Source organism: Nomascus leucogenys, chromosome 13 (genome assembly GCF_006542625.1).
Source record: "Nomascus leucogenys isolate Asia chromosome 13, Asia_NLE_v1, whole genome shotgun sequence".
In the NCBI taxonomy this organism is placed as follows: Eukaryota; Metazoa; Chordata; class Mammalia; order Primates; family Hylobatidae; genus Nomascus; species Nomascus leucogenys.
Genome location: NC_044393.1, coordinates 97,982,235 through 97,990,077, shown reverse-complemented (window position 1 = coordinate 97,990,077; position 7,843 = coordinate 97,982,235). Strand labels below are relative to the sequence as shown.

The window sequence follows — 7,843 nt, the reverse complement described above, 5'->3', positions numbered from 1 at the left end:
TTAAAATATGGATGGCAAGGAAACTCAATGAGATCCAAGAGAAAGTTGAAATCCAACACAAAGAAGCCAGAAAAACCATCCAAGATTTGAAAGAAGACACAGCTATATTAAGAAAGAACCAAACAAAACTTCTGGAATTGAAAGACTCCCTACAGGAATTTCAATATACAGTTGGAAGCCTTAACAACAGACTAGGCCAAGCAGAATAAAGAATTTCAGAGCTCAAAGACCACTCTTTTGACTCAACACACACAAATTTTTTAAGTATTCTTTTTAAATGAACAAAGCCTTCAAGAAATATGGGATTGTGTAAAGCAACCAAATCTATGACTTACTGGCATTCTTGAGAGAAAAGAAGAAAAAGTAAGCAACGTGGAAAATATATTTGAGGGTATAATTCAGGAAAACTTCCCCGATCTTGCTAGAGAGATCAACAGGCAGGAAAAAGAAATCCAGAGAACACTTGCGAGATACTGCACAAGACAATCATCCCCAAGGCACATGGTCACCAGACTATCCAAGGTCAAAGTGAAAGAAAAAAAAAATCTTAATGGCAACTAGAGAAAAGGGTTATATTACTTACAAAGGAAAACCCATCAGACTAACAGTGGACTTCTCAGCATAAACCTTACAAGCCAGAAGAGATTGGGGGCCCATTTTTAGCATTCTTAAAGAAAAGGAATGCCAGCTAAGAATTTTATATCCCACCAAAGTAAGCTTTGTAAACGAAAGAGAAATAAAGTCTTTCTCAGATAAGCAATTTGCTAAGGGAATTTGTCACCACCAGACTGACCCTACAAGAGATGCTTAACAGAGTTCTAAACATGGAAACAAAAGAATGAAATTTGCCTCCACAAAGGCACATGCAAGCACATAGCCCACAGACTGTAGAAAGCAACTACACAATTGAAACTACAAAGCAACTAAATGGCAATACTATGACAGGAACAAAACCTCACATATAAACATTAACCTTGAAAGCAAACTGCCTAAACACTCCACTTAAAAGGCACAGAGTGGCAAATTGCATTTTTAAAAAACAAGACCCTTGCTTCTGCTGTCTTTAAGACACCCATCTCACATGTAATGACATCCACAGCCTTAAAGCAAAGGAATGGAGAAAGATCTATGATGCAAATGGAAAACAAAAAAGGAACAGAAGTTACTATTCTCCTATCAGATAAAATTGATTTCAAACTAACAAGAGTAAAAAAGGACAAAGAAGGACATTACATAATGATAAAGGATTCAATTCAACAAGAAGACTTAACCATCCTGGCCCAGGCACAGTGCCTCACATCTATAATCCCAACACTTTGGGAGGCTGAGATAGGTGGATTGCTTAAGGCCAGGAGTTCGAGACCAGCCTGGCCAACATGGTGAAACCCCATCTCTACTAAAAAATACAAAAATTAGCCGGGTATGGTGGTGCATGTCTGTAATCCCACCTACTCAGAAGGCTGAGGCAGGAGAACTGCTTGAACCCAGGAGGTGGAGGTTGCAGTGAGCGAAGATCACGCCACCACACTCCAGCCTGGGTGGCAGAGTGAGACTCCATCTCAGAAAAAAAAAAAAAGACTTAATTATCCTAAGTATATACTCACCCAACATTGGAGCACCCAGATTTATAAAACAATTACTTCTAGACCTAAGAAAAGATTTTGATATAATAATTGTGGTGACTTCAGCACCCCACTGACAGAATTAGGTCAGGGAGGTAGAAAACTAACAGAGAAATTCCAGATTTAAATTTGACACTTGACCAATTAGATCTAATAGATGTCTGCAGAACACTCCACCCAAATTACCACAGAACGTACATTCTTCTCTTCTGCACATGGGACATACTCTAAGATTGACCAGGTGCTTGGTCATAGAGCAAGTCTCACAAAATTCTAAAAAATCAAAATTATACCAAGCATCTTCTCAGACCACAGTGGAATAAAAATAGAAATAAATATCAGAGGAACTCTCAAAACCACACGAATACACAAAAACTAAACAACTTGCTCCTGAATGACTTTTTTGTAAACAACAAAATTAAAGCAGAAATTAAAAAATTATCTGAAACAAAGAAAGTAGAGACACACCATACCAAAACCTTTGGGATGCAGCAAAAGCAGTATTAAACGCCTACATAAAGAAGATAGAAAGGTCTTAAATTAAAAAGTTAACTTTGCACCTAAAGGAACTAGAAAAACGAGAACAAACTACACCCAAAGCTAGCAGAAGAAAAGATAACCAAAATCAGAGCAAAACTAAATGAAATTGAGACCCCCAAAAAGCCATAGAAAGAAACAACAAAACCAAAAATTGGTAATTTGAAAGGATAAACAAGATTGATAGACTGCTAACTAAAGTAACAAAAGAAAAAAGAGAAGATCCAAATAAGCACAATCAGAAATTAAAAAGGAGACATCACAACTGATCTTACAGAAATACAAAAGGTTCTTAGAGACTACTATGAGCATCTTTTTGCACACAAACTAGAAAATCTAGAGGAAATGGATAAGTTCCCGGAAACACACAATATCCCAAGAGTGAACCAGGAAGAAACAGAATTCCTGAACAGGCCAATATCAAGTAATGAAATTAAATAAGTAATTAAAAACCTACCCAAAAAATGCCCTGGACCAGATGGATTCACAGCCAAATTCTACTAGATGTACAAAGAAGAGCTAGTGCCAATCCCAATGAAACAATTCCCAAAAATTGAGGAGGAGGGACTCCTCCCTAACTCATTCTATGAAAACAGTATCACCCTGACACCAAAATCTGGCAAAGATACAACAAAAAAATAAAACTATAAACCAATATTATTCCTGATGAACATAGACATAAAAATCCTCAACAAAATAATATCGTACTGAATTCAGCAACACATCAAAAAGCTAATTCACCACAATCAAGAGGGCTTTATTCATGGGATGCAAGAATGGTTCAACATATGCAATCGATAAATGTGACTCAACACATAAACAGAATTTAAAACAAAAGCCATATGATCATCTCAACAGATGCAAAAAAAGGCATTTAATATAATCCAACATCCTTTCATGACAAAAACCTTCAATAAACTAGGCATCAAAGGAACATACTTCAAAATAATGAGTCATCTCTGACAAACCCACGTCAATGTTATACTGAATGGGCAAAAGTTGGAAGCATTCCCCCTAAGAACTGGAGCAAGACAAGGATGTTCATTATCATCACTCCTATTTAACATAATAGTGGAAGTCCTAGCCAGAGCAATCAGGCAAGAAAAGGCAACCAAATAGGAAAAGAGGAAGTCACATTATTTCTCTTCACTGACAATATGATTCTATACCTAGAAAACCCTAAAGATTCTACCAAAAGACTCCTAGACCTGATAAACTACTTCAATAAAGTTTCAGGACACAAAATCAACATGCAAAATTCAGTAGCATTTCTATACACCAACAACATTCCAGCTAAGAGCCAAATCAGGAATACAATCCCATTTATAATAGCCACACATGCAAAAATACATCTAGCCAAGGAGTTGAAAGACCTCTACAAAAAGAACTACAAAATACTGATAAAAGAAATCAGATGACACAAACAAATTGAAAAAATATTCCATGCTCATGGATTAGAAGAATCAATATCATTAAAATGGCCATACTGCCCAAAGCAATCTACAGATTTAATGTTAGTCCTATCAAATTACCAACATCATTTTTCACAGAATTAGAAAAAACTATTCTAAAATTTATATGGGGCCAGGTGTTGTGGCTCATGCTTATAATCCCAGCACTTTGGGAGGCTGAGGTGGGCGGATTGCTTGAGCCCAGGAGTGTCAGGCCAGCCAGGGCAACAGGGTGAAACCGCATGTCTACAAAAAATACAAAAATTAGCTGGACATGGTTGTGTGCACCTGTAGTCCCAGCTACTCAGGAGGCTGAGGTGCGAGGATCACTTGAGCAAAAGAGGTGGAGGTTGCAGTGAGCCAAAATTGCGCCACTGCCTTCCAGCCTAGGCGACAGAGCAATACCCTGTCTTAAAAATAAATAAATAAATAATAAATAAATAAATTTAACTTAATTCATATGGAACCATAGAAGTGCCCAAGTAGCCAAAGCAATCCTAAGTAAAAAGAGCAAAGGTGGAGGCATCACATTACCCAACTTGAAACTATACTACAGGCTACAGTAACTAAAATGGCACAGTACTGGTACAAAAATAGACACATAGCCCAATGGAACAGAATAGAGACCACTGAAATAAAGCCACGTCTATAACCAATTGATCTTCAGCAAAATAGATTTTTTTTTAATGGGGAAAGGATAGCCTATTCAGTAAGTGGTGCTGGGAAAACTGGCTAACCATATGCAGAAGAATGAAACTGGACCCCCACCTCTCGCCATAAACAAAAATTAACTCAAGATGGATTAAAGACTTAAATGTCTTATTCTAGAAGAAAACCTAGGAAATACTCTTCTAAACATTGACCTAGGCAAAAAGTTTATGACTATGTCCTCAAAAGCAAATGCAATAAAAACAAAAAATTGACTAGTGGGACCTAATTAAACTAAAGAGCTTCTGCATAGCAAAAAACAAAAACGAAAACAAAAAGACTATCGACAGAGTAGACACGCTACAAAATGGGGGAAAATATTTGCAAACTATGCATCCAACAAGGGTCTAATATCCAGAATCTATGAGAAACATAAATCAATAAGAAAAAGACAAATAACTGCATAAAAAAGTTGGCAAAGGACATGATCAGACACTTCTCAAAAGAAGACACACCAGTAGCCAACAAACATGTTTTTTAAATGCTCAACAGTATAAATCATCAGAGAGATGCAAATAAAAACTACAATGAGATACCATCTCACACCAATCTGAATAGCTATTATTAAAAATTTTTTAAATAACAGATGTTGACAGGTTGCAAAGAAAAAGGAATGCTTATACACTATTGGTGGGAAGATAAATTAGTTCAGCCCCTGTAGAAAGCAATTTGGAGATTTCTTAAAAAACTACACATAGAATTACCATTCAACCCAGCAATCCCACTACTGGGTATATACCCAAAGGAAAATAAATCGTTCTGCCAAAAAGACACCTTCACTTGTATGTTTATCGCAGCACTATTCACAATAGCAAAGACATGGAAGCCTGGGCGCAGTGGCTTATGCCTGTAATCCCAGCACTTTGGGAGGCCAAGGCAGGCGGATCACCTGAGGTCAAGAGTTCAAGGCCAGCCTGGCCAACACAAGAAAACCCTGTCGCTACTATACAGTACTTAGCCGGGATGATGGCAGGTGCCTGTAATCCCAGCTACTTGGGAGGCTGAGGTGGGAGAATTGCTTGAACCTGGGAGGGAGAGGTTGCAGTAAGCCGAGATCATGCCACTGCACTCCAACCTACGGGACAGAGCAAGACTCTGTCTCAAAAAAAAAAAAAAAAAAGACATGGAATCAACCCAGGTGCCCATCACCAGTGATAGGATAAAGAGAATATGGGGCCAGGCATGGTGGCTCATGCCTATAATCCCACACTTTGGGTGGCCAAGGCAGGAGGATCTCTTGAGTCCAGGAGCTTGAGAACAGCCTAGTCAACATAGTGATACCCCCATCTCTACAAAAATTTTTTTAAAATAGTCAGGCATGGTGCATGGTGGTGCATGCCTGTAGTCCCAGCTACTCAGAAGCCTGAAGTGGAAGGATTGCTTGAGCCCAGGAGGATGAGGCTGCAGAGACCCATGATTGCCATGATTGCACCACCGCACTCTAGCCTGGGTGACAAAGCAAGGCCTTGTCAAAAAAAAATGTGGTACATATATACCATGGAATACTACACAGTCACAAAAAAATATGAAATCACATCATTTGCAACCACATGGATGCAGCTGGAGGCCATTATCCTAAGTGAGTTAACGCAGAAACAAAAAACCAAATGCCACATGTTCTCACTTATAAGTGGGAGCTAAACATTAGATACACATGGACAGAGAGATGGGAACAATAAGCATTGGGGAATCCAAAGGGGGAGAGGGAGGGAGTGGGAGAAGGGTTAATAAACTACCTGTTTGGCAATGAGATCATTAGAAGCCCAAACATCAGCATGACTCAATATACCCATGTAACAAATCTGTACATGTACCCCTTGAGTTTAAAATTTAAAATTTTTTAAAAAGGTCATCACTAGTTCATGTATTCAACAAACATTTATTGAGCTCCTACCTGTTCCCATCTGTGTCATGTTCTGTGAAACCCTAGCTGATGAAGACTTTGTTTTGGCAGTCAAGGAGCTCATGGGCCAGAGAACTGTTCCCACTGCAGATATATACAGGATACACAAGGGACAACATGATCATCATCCTAGTCTCAGGCCTCCAGGAGAGGTCTCTGCACCCCAGGCCAACAGCTCTTTTGAGCTTGAGCTTATGCGGAGACCAGCAAAGAAAAATTTTCTTGTTGATATCTTTGTCCACAGCATGGGGGAAGGGAAAGAGAAGTGTGTTTGTTCTCACACTGCTATAAAGACATGCCTGAGACTAGGTAATTTATAAAGAAAATAGATGTAATTGGCTCACAGTTCTGCGGGATGTATAGCCTGCTTCTGGGAAGGCCTCAGGAAACTTATAATCATGGCAGAAGGGGTATGAGAAGCAAGCACATATTCAATGGCTGGCAGGAAAGAAAGAGAGTAAAGGGGAAAGTGCTACACACTCTCAAACAACCAGATCTCATGAGAACTCACTCACTACCACAAGAACAGCAAGGGAAAAATCTGCCCCATAATCACCCCCCACTAGATCCCTACCCCAACATTGGGGATTACAATTCAACAAGAGATTTGGGTGACAACACAGAACCAAACCATATCAAGAGATTGCAAGGGCTTTGGGACTAGACCTCCAGTGAGGCTAATTGTTGAGAAGGAACAATACTCAGTCCAGCTCTGCTCAGCACATCATTATTGCAGTAGTCTAGCGTCTCTTTCTGTCTTCTCCTCCAACTCAGACACTGCTGGGCCAAACTAGATTTTTTTTTTTTTTTTTTCTTTTTTCAGATTTCAACCTGACCATATCACTCCCTCTGGTGGACAGTTGTTGATTCTTTTTACCCAGCATCCCTTTCTCCATCTTCTTAAGCTTCTTTCATTGTTTCTCCATCTCCTTTTTTGTCTCAAATACTGTCTCCCAAAAGATGCATTCTAGAAGTGAAGAAAATTAGGGGGCACCTGGATTTGAACCAGGGACCTCTTGATCTGCAGTCAAATGCTCTACCACTGAGCTATACCCCCTATTGCCACTGTGCTTCCTAATAATCTTATTTCAGCTTTGGAATCATGTTGTATTAACATGACGGTAAGTGGCAGAGATTAAATTTCAGCTGATAGAAAATAAAAGGTAATGTAAATATCAGACAAGAAGCTGACTTCCAGGAACTCAAATGTTCTCAGGACTCTCTCCCTGTAGCTTTATTCTTTGGTTCCCTCTTAAGTTAGCTTTAATGTCTCAAACCCATCTCTCCACGCAGCTGAGACCCTGCCTCCAACATTTGTAGGTTCATAGCTCTACACTTTGATTGCCAGAGAGAAAAAGACTTGAGTCTAAAAAATTCTACAGAAGGACTCTGGTTGGTTTGGCTTGGGTTCTGTGCCTATCCATGACCAGCCACTACCACCAAGGGTTAAGGTATGTAAGGGGTATAACCATTTCAGGAGTAAGGTCTTCTAAGAGTACATCTGCTTCCACTATATGTCTATAGTATGAGGAGAAAAGTGGTTCTCTAAAAGAAGTCAGCAGTAGCCAGGATGTGGCCATGGGCGACCATCACTGCAGCCCTAGGGGCTTCTCAGTATTCTC

General features: G+C 39.4%; 1 non-coding gene across 1 annotated transcript; it reads right to left on the bottom strand.

Moving 5' to 3' along the window:
• Positions 1-7,206: 7,206 nt before the first annotated feature.
• TRNAC-GCA lies at positions 7,207-7,278 on the bottom strand. Its single transcript has one exon. It is a non-coding gene; the product is annotated as a tRNA-Cys (tRNA).
• Positions 7,279-7,843: the final 565 nt, after the last annotated feature.